Source organism: Toxorhynchites rutilus, chromosome 2 (genome assembly GCF_029784135.1).
Source record: "Toxorhynchites rutilus septentrionalis strain SRP chromosome 2, ASM2978413v1, whole genome shotgun sequence".
NCBI classification, from domain to species: Eukaryota; Metazoa; Arthropoda; class Insecta; order Diptera; family Culicidae; genus Toxorhynchites; species Toxorhynchites rutilus.
In genome coordinates this window covers 191,056,148-191,076,222 of record NC_073745.1, presented here as the reverse complement: position 1 = coordinate 191,076,222, position 20,075 = coordinate 191,056,148, and positions in this window count along the sequence as shown.

Below are 20,075 nucleotides of genomic sequence, written 5' to 3'. Positions count from 1 at the left end.
AATCGGTTTTATGGTCTTTACCCAGTTCCTTGCCAATCGAGCGAGTGCTCACATGCCGGTCTACTTGGATGATTTCAACGATTTCATCGGACTCCACGACGATTTGCCTACCAGTACGGGGTGTATCTTCGACAGCCACTACACCAGAACGAAATCGATCAAACCAACGCTGTGCTGTGCGAATCGTTACAGTATCAGGTTCATAAACTACACGAATTTTTTCGACCGCCTTCGTTACAGTTTTACCTCGCAGGTAGTAAAAACGTAAAATATGGCGAATTTCTTGCTTGGTGGACTCCATCTTTGAAGCGCTATAACTTGAGACTGAAAAGGACAATCACAACACTATCGAAACGACATATGTAGCACAGATTATCGTCTTTAAATAGCCGTATAGTATGACCCGATGTGATAAGTACAACACAAGATATGTTCAAGTGTTGACATAAATTGACAATATACTACATTTCTTTTTCCCCAACCCAATATAGAGCAGACCAGACGAACTCCAAAAACTCATTTCTTTATTAAAATAATGTTAAACATTCACGTTCCTCTTGAAATCGTTTTTCTGATCGTACATTTGCGAACGATAATGAACGATAAGACTTCCAACTCATTCGAATTCAATTACTGTAGGTACAATTGTAAAAAAAAATAGGAGGTTGTGTTCAAGACACGACCGCATTGTTGACGTAGAACTACGCTGTAGTTTAATTCAAGTCGCTTGTTTATAACTGCGGATACTATTTTATAATGCTACGAAAATTCACAACAATCATTCTACCAGTTTGGTCGCCCTGAAATGTTTTTTTTTTTATTGTAGAATCATTTGACGATAATTGTTTGGTAATTCATTCTTGTGCTCGCAGAACAATACATGCTCGAGATAAGCGCAGCTGTCATCATTTGTGGAGAGAGTTTTCCTACCGTCATGCGAAACCAATCACTGAAAAACTATACTCTTTCCTCATATTAATCCTCCACCCCCACTGCCTTGAGAAAACCATTCGATCCCTTGCCGTCCAGCTCGCCCAGGAACGGTGTTGTCCAGTGGGTGTCCTTATGAATAATGAAGTTTGCCTCAGCAAGATTCACTGTTTATACTCTAGGCAAATATTCCCCTTCGTTCTTCTTCTTTTCTTTTGTTCACGGAGACTTTACATCTTACGATTTCCCCTTTAGTTTCTCGTCGATAAGTTGCTCGTTATTGGCAGCTCTGTTCGGGAAAGCACGCAAATGGACAGAACAAATGTATGGGGAAATGGGAATGCTTCCAATTTTCATCAATTTAAGCCATATACAGATTATGGGATTGTAATATATAGCATATCAAACAAATATTAGGGAATTCCCGATTTGTTTGGTATGTAAATCGCCAGTATCCGTTCACGGCAAAAATAGTTATGACCGCTAACTTTATTTCATAAAAACGTGACCTATTTTTTGATTTGGCACCCTTAATGAAAGACGTAGTTCTACGTCAAAAGGATGAGCAAATTTCAGGTTAGTTTAGTTCAATGCTCCGGAAAAATTGTCAAACGACCAATGTTGTTGACATTTATCTCCGAACTTATTGCATCTTTCAAGTGTACGTACTTCCTGGACCACAGTTTTGCTTGATTTAAACTAAAGAAGTTCAGGCACTCAGTCTTGCCTAATCATCAAACGGTATGCGAAGAACTTGAAAAAGCCGTCCGCACGAACTATTAATTTTTTTTGCTTGGCGCCGGTACGTTAATTCGGATTGCACTGGATTTTTTTCACGCGATTTTTTTTGCGCGAGAGCGTTTGCTAGTGCGGTTGTGACGAACGCGTGTCGGTGATGGGGTAATAATTTTTTACGTAATTTTCTCGAAACTACGCGATTTGCTCGAAATTACGTTTAAAGAGATTTTATTTTCTGCGCGCACACATCAGTTGCGTAAAAAAAAATTATAGGAGGTTGTGCCCAAGATACGACCGCATTGTTGACGTAGAACTTCGCTGTTATTTTATAAAAGTCGCTTATTTATACATTCGGATATTATTCTATAATGCTGTGAAATTTTAGAAACAACTGCTTAGTAGAATACTCTCTGAGATGTTTTCTTCATTGTAGAATCAGTTAACGACAATTGATTGATGATTCGTGCCTTCGCAGAACAATACACTAGCTGATCGTATGTCGCAATTTATTTCATGTCAATGCAATTTTCCTCAAAGGCACCACCGAAGCCCTTATGATGACGAAAAACAAACAATGGTAACTACTTGGAAAAAGACTGAATTATGCCACACAGCTTGTACTCTGCTGTAACACCCATCGATGCGAATTCGCTGATGAGTTTGTCAAGAGCGACCGCCTTCACCACCAGCTTGATTTTGGTTGCTGCCTGGGTAACGGCGCTTACATTTTCGATCGACGCGCCGAAAACGCCTATTTCGCTGTCGTTCGATGCAGTTCGATGCACTCGCGAAGGCTCGGTTCGAGCGCTTTTCACTGCACCAACATGGCGTGCATCATTGGATGACCCTTCACAGGGCACGAGCCAGCCTGCCTCTCCTTCTTGCTCATCACACAACACCCGAAGCGTCCAATTTATAACGCGGAAAGAAACGATACGAATAACGCGAAAAAAAAACGAATTTGAAAAACCACACGACGATATTCAAGTTTAATTAACTCTGGTGGGGTCCAATCTTTGATCGAAGCGCAGCGAAAGCAAAGTGAACTGGATTGCTCAACAGTTCGATGTCGAATGAAAGTTTGCCTCAGCGAGATCCACTTTTTATACTCTAGGCAAATATTCCTCTTCATTCTACTTCTTTTCCTTTGTTCACGGAGACTTTGAATCCTACGATTTCCCCTTCGTTGCTCGTCGATAAGTTGCTCGTTATTGACAGCTCTGTTCGGGAAAGCACACAAATGGACAGAACAAATGTATGGTAAAATGGAAACGCTTAAAGTTTTCATGTATTTTAACAATTTACAAACCAGGAGATTATAATGTATAGCATATTAAACAAATCTTAGGGAATTTCCGATTCGTTTAGTGTATAAATCGCCTAAATCTGTTCGCGGCAAAAATAGTTATTAACGTTAACTTTATTTCATAAAAACGTGACCTGTTTTCTGATTTGGCACCCTTAATGAAAGACGTAGTTCTACGTTAAAATAATTCAGTGTATTTGATCGTCTCCGGTCGTTCTTGTCATTATTGGAAATTATAAATTGTTTGATTTTACATATCCCATCGTTGCTTTTTCAATCCTGTTCCCCTACCTTCATGAAATTTCGAAGATATACATATGTAAATATTACAAACCTGTCCATATTCCCTCTATATATCCATATTGCCGACATAAAAAAATATCGCCGGATACTCCTTCTTGACCGATGGAAGTGAAAATTTACTCGAAACATCAATATACACCTCCATGGTCACTTTATCGCCTTTTGCTTCTCAGCTATAGAATATACTTCTTCCTCAAATTATATGTTTACCATGCCATGCCGCAAAATCTACCACGTCGAGGGGCTGTTCGAAGTAATGCTTCATGTTGTATCGAACTTTATATTTACATATATATCAAGTATCAAGTAGCTGACAGAGGATCATATTTGAGGAAATTCTACTTCGAATATCGAATATCAACAACGACAGAGTAATTGAACTTTGTTTGCCCTCAACTGGTTCTAATAAAAATGTTCGCTACTTAGAATGATTTTGTTACATCATTTTGAAAGATGAGAAAATTTGGTACTAGATACAGTTGTAGAATATTTGAATGAATGCGTCGTATGGGGAGTTGGAAATTACATGGATATGGATATGGCGGCCCGCAAAGTTTTAACAAAGCGTCGAAGTGGAACCGCTTCTCGTGAACTGCAGTTGAAGATTTTCTGGCAGATCAAGAATAATCCCTACATCTCAGATTACGAATGATTTGATTTGACGGCCGACATCAGACAACTCCTGAAATAAAAAAAAATGAAACCTCCCCATAAATTTTAATTTTGTGTAGTTTGCGCACAAATATGAATTTACAATGAAACTGTGGTTGCGACAAGAAAACCGGAATTTTTATTTCGAATCAAACAATAAATTCGGTATTATACAAAAGGTTTATACATTTCATCAAGTCTCATGATGGTTCAGTAACGTTTTGGCCAGTTATAGCTGGTGGTACGTGGATATTACTATTCAACTCATCAAAAACTGAATTCTCTCTGTATCCGCAAATAAGATATAATTTTAATGGATTTGAACTGTATTTTATTCTCAGGCAAAAATTCTAATCTTCTGATAATTTTGGAAATCGATCTATTTCATACGATTTCAGATTCCAGACTGACTAATTCTGTCGCTTCTATCCTCTGTAGAACCTGGCTTGAGTAATTGTTCGCCTATTGTTACAGATATTACGACTTTCTCTCTTATCTAGACTGGATTTAGATCAAGAGCAGAACGATCGGTTATGGTATGACAATGGAAAAGCCTTCATCTCAAGCTAAGCGTGAGAGATAACGGCGATAAGCTTTAAAATGTAGGGTGGTTCATGAAGTTCCCTTTTTGGCGTGAACACTCTCAACGGTCCCCATAAGTAAGTGTAAGCAAAAGTAAGTTGAAAATGATGAGAAACATCAACACCAGAATCGTTCAGATGAAAAATTTGAGGAATCGGGTGACATAAACCGTGGCCGGAATGGTTGGGCAAATTCCACAAAATAACGATGAATTATTTGAAAATACATGTGTACTTCAATTATTAAAAGGAACGCATGAACGCATTTAAATATGTCTCATTTCTAAATGTTCTTTTATAGCTTTTATAGTTGGTAAATCTTTCACCATTCATTATAAAAGAAATAAATTGTAAGTATTCTAGTAATTTATTCCTACGTAAACCCAACAAGTAATGAAATACGAGGGTCACTATTTATATTTCGGGAATAGGAACAAAAACAAATAGTTAAGCTGCGAATATATTTTTATTGTTTTTCAAAGTACTCGCCACGATGATCGATACACTTTTGCATGCGCTTAAACCAATTTTCAAAGCATTTATTCCAATCGACACGAGCCTTTTTTTTTGAGCGATTGTCAAATTATGTGGGATCCAACGTGAACAAAATTTTCGCACAACTAAGTGTTCATGTAAAATCGCATATATGCTGGTGAAACTAATGCTTAGGGATGCCTCAATCTCACAATAGGTTACATGACGATCTTGCTTAATCATTTCGTGCACAGCATCGATGTTTTCTGGCACTACAGTCGATTTTGGACGACCTTCACGAAACTCGTCGGACAGCGAACTACGACCACGATTGAATTCACTATACCAGCGATACACAGCGGTTTTTAATGGAGCTTCATCGCCAAAAGTCAAATTAAGTTGATTGACGCACTCTTGTTGTGATAATCCACGTCGAAAGTCGTAAAAAATCATCGCACGAAAATGTTCACGATTCAGTTCCATTTTTTTGCCGAGACCAAACTTTCAACTAAATATAAAATAAACAAATAGCGTCCGTATGACAAAATGTTCTGAGTACGTATATTGTTAAAAATGTCAAACTTTACGATGGAACCGTCAGATGGACTCACATGACATCAGTGTTGCCAATTCCCGAAATATAAATAGTGACCCTCGTACTAGTAACTACTGTTTCGGAACACCGATATTGAGAAAAAAGTACAATGCTAATAATGCCAATTTTTTTATAATAAAAGTTTCCTAGAATGTTTGTTCAAGAATAGTTTTTAAAGAATTGTTTATTTGATAACAAAACTAGGATTATCTTTTTTCAAATTATTAAATTCCGAACATCAGTACGCCATTTGCCATTTCCAAACATGCTTTACTCCTAACTGAAGCAGTGTCAATCTATTCGTCCAGATCGTGATAACTCCGGTCAAGAACCGTCACCGTCATCAAAACGTCATACAAGTTGTATTAAAATCACATTATTGTCATCAACTGCAAGTCTATTCTGGCAATCCCTTCCTGCAGGCTATTTTAAGCCCCAGCAGGTCGTCTCCAGTCAAGCGTTCAATTCCGGGCCATCAGCAATCCGAAGGAATCATCAGCTTAACCATTATCTATCGGTAGAAAATCCGTTTTGCACCCTTGCCCTCCGCGTGCCACAATCTTCATTACCGTCACCGAAGCACACAGCTCACAATCTCCGGAACGATAAGCAAACCAACACGGACACAAACGACAGGAGACGGTCCATCAGTTTCAGCAGCAAAACCTCCCCATCATCGGCAACCCTTAAATTCGATGCTGCGATGGAAAAAAAGGAAAGATTTCACCTCCGTAACCAGAAAAAGCGGGGAGACGGCATATGTCACGTTTTCAGCACAACCCACCGGTCGATAGTAGCGAAGAAAAGTCCGGATTTTCTGTTTTGTCACTTCAATCTCATTTTCTGCTCTGTCGCCGGAGAATAATACGGACGACGCACCCCCGGCGGAAAGGCCGACCCGTACCCGAACTGGCACCGTCACCACAATCAAGACAATCAGCCTTCGAACAAAAACAGGGGAGGAAATAATTCGAAATTTAAAACATCAATCAATCAATTATTAATAACAAGTTAAATCCTACGGAGGCTTCCTTCGTCTCTGACTGAAACTATGGTAGACTGAACGGGCAGTGGCGTTGCGTGCCGTTCGCTGGGCTGGCTTTTTTTCCTCCGCAGGGTTTGACTATCTGGGGAACAGTAGAGTCATTATCCCCAGAGAGATCAGTCAGTGTTGCTAGGCGATTCTTATTATATTCTGAATGACGTTATACCCTGAAGGACACCAAAAATGGGACACAAGCAGCACTGCCAGTCCCAGGCGTAGAATTTCGCACTCTGTCTTGGCCTTAATACGACACCATCATCCCGTGAAGCAACACGAAGTGCGACTACCGCTGTGGTTGAGCAGGAGAAGGTGTGGATAAGCCTAACGTAGATCCCTCCTGCGCAAAGTACATCCGAGCGAGGGATCAAAACGTGCGAGATTCAGTGCATCATTTCCCGGTGTATTTCACATATCGGCGGTGCGTCGCAGCGGCAACGGTCCCTTTGCAATATTTATATCATAAAAGCCATCTCACCCGCTGCGTAGCGTATCGAAATGCCACAGGGGAACAATATTTGCTCGCTGCAGTTTTTATCCGCCAAAGTTCCTTTCGCCGTTTGTTTGTCGGTGGCGTTGAACAGTAGGGAAAAAAAGAGAGCCATAAGCCAATCATCTCTACTCACTTGGCTTTATTCCTTCCAATTACAATTACACAATAAATGTAAACTGAGACCGGGCTGTTTGATCGGTTTGCCATTGTTACTGGGAAAGCAGTGTTTTCGGTGGGTGCGTGAAATTGAAGAAAAGGAAACAGTTCTAATTAGGTAATTAGGATCCCACAGTTGGTCGACATCTAATGAGCTTGGTTCTAATACAATATGGAGTGGGGTGTTACAGTCAAGGGGCAGTTCCAATCGGAACGATTCGAAGAATCGTATTTAGGGTAATTTTTAGCGTAGACGATATAGAGACTGTTGTAGACAACAGTTATGATTTAAACCATTACCGTACTGTAGTCATAAATGTGAGATATGGTGGATTCAAAAATGAAGTTATTAACGATGAGCGGAGAACAAATCAATCGCTTAGATTACAGATTTGTGCCTTACCCATGTATCCTTTATTTCAATCGTTCTATGTTAACTATTTGAATCTCATTGTATTTCCCTTTTGAAGTGATGAACTCACCGTACCTCAATGATAATTTTGGTTAAAAATATTGGTAACAGACAGACATGTTAATTTGGGAGACATTTATGCTACGACACAGCATATTACCTCACTGCACGCTTCGTAGGTACCCAAATTCCGTTTTGACAGCCAAGATTAGGTCGATGAAATGTCAACGATAGACTTTGCCAACACGTGCAAGGCATCGACCTACTTGCAGCGCTGCTTCCAGCATTGCTCGCCCCCTTGTTTGTGTTGGTTTGTTATTGAAAAGGAATAATCATCAAAAAGAAAATATCATTGGTATAATTTTTATCATTTTATTAAAAGAAAAGAATATATAAAGATACATGAACTGGGATCAAATTGTTGTTTCTCCGTCACCAATATGTGAATTGCTAGGGTTATCTATAATGTTCCACTTGCTCCACTTGCATTTGCTGCCATACAAATGAAACACAAATTTCTAAATTACTCGAGAATTAGTGGGTGGGCTGTTATACAAGTGAAACATAAATTTCTGCTTAACTCGAAAACTAATGAAGCAAATGGAGCCAAATTTGGCATGTGAAGGTTTTACGCGGCACGAAACGTTTCTATGGTGAATACACTGTCTGGCAGCCTCCCCACTTCTCTGAGGGGAGGCTGCCAGACAAACGAAACACAAACTTCTGCATAACTCAAGGTTTTTGGGTATGAGAAATGTTTCTATAGTGGTATGTCACCCCTCCCTCCACTGGAATGGAGAGGGGGTCCAATAAAAATATTACACATATTTCAACCAAAAATATTCGAACCAAACATGACAATTGAAAATTTTCGGAAAACTTTGAAGGAAAAGGGGAAAATTCAGAAAATTAAATTCCCATATGTTCTACAATTACATAGTGACAAGTGCTGTTAGTCCATTTGATGTTTGCGCTAGCGAAATTGATCTTTGTTCGAAACTGGAAATGGAATTTATTGTGATGAAACGCACTCCTATATCTTCTTCTATCTATACCAAAAAAAGGATCGCCGGTTGTATTGATAAAAGCACAACTCGAGGAAGCAATTGTCCGATTTAGGGCGGTCTTTATTCTATCATATTTCCTGTATAAAACAGTTATTCCATGTAACGGAGACACATATTATTTGCAAGTGATTGAAAAATCTAGAACGAGAATTATGTCTGAAAATAATCTGACATTATAATGATGATTTTTGTTAGAAATACTAGAAATTTTATAGTAAAAGGTAAATTCAACGGGATCGAATAGAATATCAATCAATGAATAGTTTTGTGATTGGACCCATGAACTTGCTCATAGTAAGAAAACGTGAATGTTTGAAGGTATTGATAACAAGAAACAAATTCTGGGCGGGACGAAGTTTGCCGGGTCAGCTAGTTTAGAATAAAAATGCACAATTAATAAATTGAAAGCAAAAATAGTTTTCGTACTCACCTGTTGAATGATCCAGTTGTTTTGTATGAGCTGACATTTGAGCGGGGAAGAAAAAAACCATTACCAATAATTCCATTTCGTTTTGTTCATTATTCCGTATTTTCGACCAATGAACTCTAGAAAAATTGGTATATATGACGAATATTTTGGTAAATATTACCAATGATTAGTCCATTTTTGCAATAAAAAATATTATGTACGAATAACGGCGATAACATTGCACAATGGAGATGCATTTAAGTGGAAATTAGCATTTAGAGCTCGACGGTTATTCTCTAGACAAAAACTGTCTTCGACAAAGTTATTACATATTTTCATATTATCGAAAATAGGGTGACCAAAATTTTCGATGATATAAAATATCTAACTTTCTTATCTTTATAGATAGAGGTAATCATAGTTCGACATTGTTGTAGTTCCGTTTATGTGATGCATCTTTGTAGAACAAAGTTTTTTTTCTATCTCTTGAAATAACCAATATAGCGCCTTTTTTCTAAGTTGTGTTAGGGTCACCATGAAAAAAAAATCAGTTTTTATACTCTAACTTTTATATTTCAAATTCTACATACAAACTGTCTGCGAAAGACTTTTGGAACATACTTATACAAACATTTTGCGATGCAGAACTTGTCAATATCTCAACTTCACTCAAAGTTATTGATATTTGTTCCCAAAAAACATGCTCTTTTCATTTAGTTCTCATTCTTTCTGGGACAAACGTAAACAAAGTTAATTGGCGGCATTTGAAAGAACATATTTCACTCTACATGATGTGTGATTTTCAAAACTATGAGTAAATTAATATTGAAATCATGAGTTTTTGGGTAGAAAACCATCAACAACTTTGAGTAGGATTAAGATATTGGATCTGCATCGCAAAATGTTGGTATCGATAAGCTCTAAAAGTCGTACGAAGACATTTTGGTGTAGAATTTGAAATATAAAAGTTAAAGCAGAAAAAACCCTTTTTTTTCATGGTCACCCTAATGCAACTTAGAATAAAGCGTCAAATCGATTATTTTAAAAGATAGAAAAAAGCTATGTTCTACAAAGTTGTTTAAAATAACTGGGGCTACAACATTGTTGAACTATGTTTATCTCTATCTATAAAGATAAGAAAGTTAGATTTTTCATTTCATCGACAATTTTGGTCACCCTATTTTTGATAACATAAAAATGAGCGCTCTATCATATGTAACAACTTTGTCGAAGACAGTTATTGTCTAAACAACAAATATCTCCCACTAAGTTGTTTTTAGCGCCTTCTATCTGCATTAGGGTAACTATGAAAAAACGGGTTTTTTACTCTAACTTTTATATTTAAAATTCTATATCAAAATGGTACTCCGTTGCGATGCAGAGCATGTCAATATCTTAATTCTGCTCAAAGTTATTGGATTTGGATTTCATCCAACAACTCATGATTTCAATTTTAATTTATTCAAACACCAAAAATAACATAGTTTTGAAAATCACATCTATATATATAAAAATGGAGTGATGTCTGTCTGTCTGTCAGATTCTTATAGACTCGGAAACTACTGAACCGATCGACATGAAAATTGGTATGTAGGGGTTTTTGGGGCCGGGGAAGGTTTTCGTGATATTTTGAGACCCCTCCCCTCTCTCTAAGGGGGGGCTGCCATACAAATGAAACACAAATTTCTGCATTACTCGGAAATTAACCAAGCAAACGAAACCAAAGTTGGCATGTGAAAGTTTTAGGGTGCAATAAATGTTTCTATGATGGTTAGACAGTCCTTCCCCCACTCAAAGGGGGGGCTGCCATACAAATGAAACACAAATTTCTGCATTACTCGAGAATTAATCAAGCAAATGAAACCAAATTTGACATGTGGAGGTTTTAGGATGCAATAAATGTTTCTATGGAGTTAAGATACTCCTTCCCCCTCTCTTAGAGGGGGCTGCCGTACAAATGAAACACAAATTTTTGCATTACCCGAGAATTAATCAAGCAAATTAAACCAAATTAGGCATATGGAAACTTTAGGGTGCAATGAATGTTTCTATGGTGGTTAGATACCCCTCCCCCCCTCTCTTAGGGGTGGCTGCCATACAAATAAAACACAAATTTCTGCATTACTCGAGAATTAATCAAGTAAATGGGCGGGACGAAGTTTGCCGGGTTAGCTAGTATTATATAAAGTGAAATCTGTTCTTTCAAATTCCGTCAACAAACATTTTTTATGTTTGCCCCAGAAAGAATGACAAACAAATGAAAAGAGCGTGTTTTTTGGGAAGAAATATCAATAACTTTGAGTAAAGTTGAGATATTGACAAGTTCTGCATCGAAAAATGTTTGTATTCGTAAGCTCTAAAAGTCTTCCTAAGACAGTTTGCATGAAACATTTTAAATATAAAAGTTAGAGCAAAAAAACAGTTTTTTCATGGTGACCCTAACGCAACTTAGAAAAAAGGCGCTATATCGGCGATAATCATCTGAAGGTTCTTTTTGTCAATGGCACTTAACGAATCACTTCTTAAATTGCATGAAAATTAACATTTTTTTGAATAGCATTTTCGTTTCCATTTTTAACTATGGTAAAGAAACATAATTTCAACACACCAAAGTAATATTCATAAACGTTAACCACATTACTTCTAGCCGAAACTTGATGAGTTGAATAAGTAATCGAATACTTGTAATTACTATTCAAACAAGTAAGAAAAAACTATTTCACAAAAAAGCACCAAGAATGACCAGAACCAATTCCCATCATGCGACATATCGATCGTCTTGGTTTGTCGAAACTAGCTAATTGGTGACTATTTCAAGGGTTTTTGGCCACAATTGGGTAACCCTAATGGTCTCCGGTGACCTGCAGATCAGTATTCAATTCGAATTATGGAAAGGCATGACCACACCTTTAGGTGAGTTAAATCAGGTTTTTGTATTTTCAAACCCTTGAATTATCATTGAAATGACCGCAGGTGAAGAAATAATTGATTTTCTATACATACAATATACAAAATCCTATAAAACATAGATTGACCATTGACCAATTTCACCCCAAATCTACATTTTGAAATTTTCTGCTAAACAATTTCCAAATTAACGCTTAAGGTTTTTTTTCGAACAAAATTTTCCATAACGTTTTGTGGTCTTAGCACCAGTACTGATTTTAAAAATAATTGGGTATAAATCTAACAATCTGAATTAGTCCCCGGTTTACGGTACTTATGATGGAAGCAACCCAAAGTCACAATTTTCATTATCATATGACCAATTGAAATTACGACTGATTTATTTAAAAGCATACTCAAAATCATTGATCTTACTTTGAAGGGTCTGAGCCTAGGGGCACGGACGGAAGTTTGACGTAGGACTGTGATTGTTCAAAACACTTGGTTATTTTCAATGTTATTTTTTTCATTGTTCAGAAATGTGTTAGTTTAACTCTTTTGAAACTCTAAATAGTAGCCATGAAAAGGGCCGTTTGTTGTATGTATTCATAACCTTCAAACGCTTTGCAATAAACAAAGAAAGACAATAAGTTTCTGGCAGAAAGTTGAACTGTCTAACTGAAAATGGTTAATGGATATCAGTGGGACACATAACAGGGTGAAATGGTAGATGAAGTATATGTCAATCGGTAAACAAAAAAATATATATCGTCATTGATTACATTTTTTTTTTATCCCATTTATTTATTAATTAGGCTCATTAGCATTTTAGCTGAAACAGAGCCGGGTTTTAATCGTGTACATGTACATATGTTTATGTTTCTATAAACTGTAAATTACACAGTAGTTAGTAGTAGCCATTTAGGCGATAAGTTTTTCTGTTCCATTACATTATGGTAAATTACACAGTAGTAGCCATTTCGGCGTAAGGGTATTCTTTCTGTTCTTCCATTATCCAGTTGGACCACCGGACAGCGGAGACAGTTGATCAATGTTGAGTTATTTATAGAACAGCAGCCCGATGTTTCTTGCAGAGCAGAGCAGTTGTATGGATGAATCGATCCTATTTCGACCGTGGATCGATTTCCATCGCTGATGATGTTTGCGTGTACGTAGTTATTCTATAACAACACAAAGATGGTCAATTGAGGGCCCTGAGTTTGAACTCACGACCGATCGCTTAGTAAGCGAACGCGTAACCAAGTGGCTACGAAGACCCCCATTGATTACATTGACTATGAAATTTATGGGAAAGAAACGACAAAACAAGTTAAAAACACTCATTTTTTTAATGGATTGCTATGGTTTTGTGATTCCTTCCCATTGTCTCTAAGTATTAGGCATCGGGAGCAGTAGCAGACTATCACAATCAAGTCGAATTGGTTCCACTGCTCAATCTATCATAGGAGGAATTGAGTCATTGAGAATTATGAATATGAGTCATGAAGAATATTAATATTTCATTTCGTTTCATTTTTGTGATGCGATGTAATGCCGATCTTAATAAGTCTTCGCATGATAATCGCTGGCTCCTCCTAATTAATGAACGATCACTGTATGGGTGACACTTTCCTCGATGCTTTGATGAAATCTTGCATAAAGTTTGAGTGATGAATGAAATCTTGCATCTGATTACCTGGATTTTTAGTTACGATTTTTCGAAAGAAAGATAATTGATTTTGAATATGCCCTATTTAAAAAGCAGTCGTAATTTCAATTAATCATATGCTAATGAAAATAGTGGTTTCTGGTAGTTTCTACCATATGCCCCAAGAGGGTCGGGTCAGCGGTTGGCTCTATAGTAAAATGTACCAATAGTTGGTAGGGATGTGTATTGCGTCTGACTTTCAATTTACGTACTGTTGGTAGTATATGCAGAAAATATGTACATTCTACCAATATTTGCATTACCAAAGATTTGGTAGCTTCTTTTAGTAAACAGTTTTCTGAGTGTAGGCTAGAGGAGGCGAGTCGGAGATGTCACAGCTTTTCGGTCCATGCTAGGTCGATGTCTTGTTTGCCGATTTCATTGTGGGTAATCATTTGACAATTGAGAAGCCTCGGTTTGACAGCATGTGTATCATAGGGGCTAATTCTCGAATACACTTCACGGTGAAAACGAAATGCACGACACGCCATTGAACTACTTTCCACGAGTTAGTGAAGCGTCATAGATAATAACGGGTTTACAGGCAGAATAAGAACTTTTCAAATGAAAACTATCAATGAAAATTAACTTCTCCGTTTTAAATTAGTGTTCAATGTGAATGGAAAACTTTGTTTTCTTCATGTGGTAAAATAATCAAAAAAATAAAAAAAAAATAAAAAAAAATAATCAAAAAAACAAAATACAAATCCTAAACAAGCGCGCCGCAATTGGAAGACTGATGGCGTACAAAAGAGGCAGCAGATCGGCGAAATTATGTCGCCAAGTTGCTGTGATCGTGCGGCCTACTGAACTTCGCCAGCTGGGAGCTCACCAGCTGACGGAAAAACTCGACACACTGATACAGCAATTGAGCGTCCTAACTAAACGGCTGAAACGTTACTCTGACTCTGCAAAGCGCCAGGAACAAAATCGGATGTTCAGAGATAACGAAAAAGCGTTCTACGACCACATTAGCGACGAGAAGCCCGACTACCGCGAAGGTTTGCCAGATATTAGCGATGTGACGAACTTCTGGGCTGGTATTTGGGAGACCCCAGTAGAACATCGCGACGGGCAAATGTGGTTAAGACGGGAGGAGGAGAGTTGTGGTGAAATTGGAGAGATGCCAGCTATCATCGTCGGAGAGAACGATGTCCGCGAAGCCTCGCGGTACCTGAGGAACTGGGCAGCACCGGGCCCCGATGGTGTCCAGAACTTTTGGCACAAGAAGCTGACCGTCGCACATCCAAAGATAGCTGAGTGCTTCAACAAGGTGCTACGTGACCCACACAACCTTCCTGAATTCGCCACCCGTGGCGTCACCTTCCTCCTCCCGAAAGACAACAACACATTGAACCCATCAAAGTACAGACCGATAACGTGCCAGACGGGATTTATCCGGTGCTGTTACAAAAATGCAAGGATATCACTGTCCCTCTTCTAACGGAGATGTTTAGAGCTAGTATGGTACTAAGCTACATTCCTAGTAAATGGCGAGAAGTCCGGGTTATATTTATTCCCAAAGCTGGCAATCGTGACAGGACAACTCCCAAAGCGTATAGACCAATTAGTCTAACATCTGTCATCTTAAAAATGATGGAAAAGATTATTGATCTCCATATCAAATCATCATATTTGAACAGGAGACCATTAAACAATTCTCAATTTGCCTATCAAGCGAATAAATCAACTGAAACAGCGCTTCACACGTTAATTTCAAAACTAGAGAAGTCTTTAGACGCAAGAGAAATCTCACTTACAGCTTTTCTTGATATTGAGGGAGCATTTGATAATGCTTCACACAATTCTATAAGTAGAGCTATGAAAAAATGTGGTTTTGACATGTGCATCTCCAAATGGATACATGCTATGTTAGCCAACCGAATGATAACAGCCAAATTAGGAGGATCAACTCTAACGACGAAACCAACAAGAGGCTGCCCTCAAGGAGGAGTTCTGTCTCCTTTGCTGTGGTCTCTTGTTGTTGATGAACTTCTCAACAATCTGACCAACCAGGGGTACGAAGTCATTGGATTTGCCGATGACATAACTATTTTAGTTAGGGGTATATGTGAGCATACTATTTCCAACAGAATGCAGACAGCCCTAAACTACACACTCAAATGGTGCAAACTGGAAGGACTCAGCGTCAATCCTTCTAAAACAGTTATAATTCCATTCACCAGGAAAAGAAAGTACAAGATTGCAAATCTTAGATTAGGAGGTGTACAATTGGAGCTTTCCAAACGAACAAAATATTTAGGTGTCATACTTGATCAAAAGCTAAACTGGAACGACCACCTAGAGTATGCTATTTCTAAAGCCCGAACTGCTCTTTGGGCATGTAGTAGTATATTCGGAAAAAAATGGGGTCTAAAACCGAGAATGATTCACTGGGTATACTCGGCAATTGTGAGACCCAGGTTAAGTTATGCTTCGTTAGTGTGGTGGCCTAAAACAACACAAATATCAGCTCAGAAAAAGCTTGATAAACTACAACGTCTGGCATGCCTATCAATAACTGGAGCAATGCCCAGTATTCCTTCCAAAGCCCTAGATGCTCTTTTATACCTTCTACCCCTGCACCAATATGTGCAACTTGAAGCGGAAAAAGGTGCTCTTAGGCTTAAACGTACGAAACAATTCCAACAAGGAGATCTTAAGGGGCACTTGCAAATCCTGAAAGATTTTCAACTGAATCCTATATTAATCATGAACGAAGACTGGATGGAAACAGAGACTAACTTCAGCGTTCCTTTCAAAGTGATTGAATTCAATCGCAGCGTATGGGAAGAAGGTGGTCCAATAACTCGTCCGGGATCACTCGTGTTTTACACAGATGGGTCAAAAATTGGAAAATCTACAGGAGCTGGGATTACTGGACCAGGGATAGATGTCTCAATTCCAATGGGACAGTGGCCTACAGTTTTTCAAGCAGAAATACATGCTATTCTAACATGTACAAACATTTGTTTGGCTAGGAAACACAGGTATGCCAGTATCTGTATTTTCTCAGATAGCCAAGCAGCTCTAAATGCATTGAAAGCATATACTTGTCAGTCAAAGCTAGTTTGGGAATGTATTCTTTCTTTAAAAAAACTAGCTGTAACTAATGACGTTAATCTATACTGGGTGCCTGGTCACTGCGGTATAGAAGGTAATGAAAAAGCTGATCTTCTAGCAAGATTAGGATCTTCAACTAAATTCGTCGGACCTGAGCCATTTTGCGGATTATCTACATCCTGTCTGAAATCCGAGCTCAAATCCTGGAAAATATCGATGATTGAAGCCAACTGGAGAGCTCTATCAACATCACGACAATCAAGATCATTCATTACACCTTGTAATAGAATAACACGCAGCCTACTCAGCTTGAATAAAGCCGATCTGAGTATGTTGACTGGGCTATTGACCGGACATTGTCCGAGCAGGTATCATCTCAAAAAAATTGGGAAAATAACGGATGATAAATGTCGTTTCTGCAATTTTGATGCTGAAACTTCGGAACATTTACTGTGTCAATGCAGTGTATTGATTCAGCAAAGACTGCGGATTCTTGGAAAGGGCATTCTTATGCCTAACGAGATATGGTCTGCTGAACCAAAAAAGGTAAGAAACTTCTTAAAAGAAGTCATACCTTCTTGGGGGGAGATGCAAAGTCCTAGTGCGACTATCACTTATTCCTTGAGTGATGGAACGAACTGACAGCGCATATATAGTAAACTGGAGTGCACCACAATAGATCAAACTAATGGTCGCAGTGGTTCAATGCTCCTACAGAAGAAGAAGATAACGTGCCTATCGAGTCTGTACAAAATACTGAGCAGCATAATTACCGCCAAAGTTTCTGCTCACTGCGAACAGCATCACATCATCGCAGAAGAGCAGAAAGGATGCAGGAAAAATACGCATGGCTGCAAAGACCAGGCCATCATCGACGCAGCCATAGTCGGCCAGGCGGTATATAACCAGCGGAACCTAAGTATGGCCTACATCGATTACAGGAAGGCTTATGACTCCATACCTCACTCGTTTCTCGTCCGGGTATTGGAGCTCTACAAAATTGATCCCGTCGTCGTTAGGTTCCTGCAGCATGCGATGAGGCAGTGGAGTACGTCCCTGCACCTCAGTGATGGGGAAAATGTGTTGCAGTCTAGAACGCTGCAGATAAAGAGGGGGATATTCCAAGGCGACTCTTTCAGCCCGCTTTGGTTTTGTCTGGCACTGAACCCCCTCAGTAGGACGCTCAATAGAAACGGTCATGGCTATAAAATAAGGTATGGCGACGGCGCCCACGAAGAAGTGACCCATACCTTTTACATGGACGATCTCAAGGTCTACGCTGATTCACGTCAGCGTCTAGGTGTAGCTATCCGGGTTGTCGAAGACATAAGCAGGGACATCTGTATGGAGTTCGGCCTCGACAAGTGTCGCTGTGTCCACCTGCTGAAAGGACAACTTACCGAATCCGGAGGCTACGAGGTCTATGACGGCGAGTTTATAAGAGACATGGTTCGTGGCGAATCCTATAAATATCTTGGATTCCGACAGCTCACCGGGATTCGCCACTCCGACATCAAGACGGAGCTGCGAGACAAGTTCTTGAGTCGAGTGTGAACTGTGTCCTGAGGACTTTCCTCAACGCGGGGAACAAGGTACGCGCGATCAACACATTCGCGGTTCCCCTGCTGACCTTCAGTTTTGGTGTAGTCAAATGGAGCAAAACTAACCTAGAGGACCTTGAGAGGAGGATGAGGAAAGCATTCAAAGAGGCCGGAATGCACCATCCTCAATCGGCACTGGAGAGAGTTTCACTACCACGCAAAGAAGGGGGACTTGGAATCGTCGACATTTCTGCACTGTGTGTTGCCCAGGTACGACAACTGCGCGAGTACTTCGCAGAACGCGCCAACCAAAACGCGCTATACCGGGCTGTCTGCGCCGCCGACAGAGGATACAGCGCTCTGCACTTGGCGCAAGCGGAGTACCAACTCAACTGCAATCTGCAGACAGTGGAGGAGAAGATTGCAGCTTGGAAGCAGAAGGCAGTGCATGGTGCCCACCCCCATCAACTGGACCGGCCACACGTCGACAAGGCCGCATCTAATCTGTGGCTAACGCGTGGTGAACTCTCTTCAGTAGTAGAAGCCGACATGATAGCCATCCAGGACAGGATAATGCCGACGAGAAACTGCAGGCGGTACGTCTGGCATCAAGACGTTGATGACATTTGCCGGATGTGCCATCAACCAGGTGAAAACATAGAGCACATTATGGGAGGCTGTCCCGTTTTGGCCAACGCAGCCTACACCGAGCGCCACAACAACGTGGCCCGTATTGTTCATCGACAACTGGCGCTCCAATGTGCTCTACTGGAAGACAACGTACCAAACTACCGGTACCTGCCTGCACCTGTCCTGGAAAATGACCGTTTCAAGCTGTACTGGGATCGCACTGTTCTGACCGACCTCTCGATCCACCACAACCGCCCAGATATAATGGTTTACGACAAGAGCGACCGCAAAGTCACCATCATCGATGTCGCTATTCCACTGAACCAGAATCTGGAGGAGACCCACGGTCGCAAAATCTGCAAGTACCGACCATTGGCCGTGGAGCTCAAGGAACTGTGGGGGCTAAGGGAGGTCCCAAGAATTGTTCCAGTCGTTCTCTCTGGAACTGGAATTATCCCGAAGACACTTCTGGAAGCGCTAAAGGTGTTGAACATCGAGAAGGAATTGGCCGGCATCCAAAAGTCGGTCATCCTTAGCACCTGCGCGATTGTCCGACAATTCCTCGGTCAGGACTAAAACAGCACGAGCATGCAGATACGTGCATTCCGCAGAGCCTAGTCCCCCTTTGGCATTCAGAAGCCCGGGGGCAGGTGAAAATTCTGGCTAGGTTCGCCTAGTTAAGAAGTGAGATAAGTCTGCCAAATAAAAAAATAAAAAACAAACATTTCATCTGAAAATAATTTGTTCTTATAATGATAAGTTTTAGTGGGAAAATATTATCGTATCCAGATGTCGACACCGTACCGTTGTCATCGCGGATACATTTCATTTCGTTTTCACCGTGAAGTGTTTTCGAGAATCAGGCCTATAATCTCGCTCCCTCCACACTACCCTTCTATGGTTTATTAATGTATATTTGTCCCGCTCTGCTAATAAAAGTAGGTTTCGTGAAGTTTAGTTTAGCTTATTATATTGTGTCCCATTAGTTTAGTCTAGGTTTAACATTAAGAAGAATAAGATATCTGATGTTAAATTTAAGTACATTATGTGTCATTAGGATTATTTAAATCTGTTGATTCTTAAAAGGAAG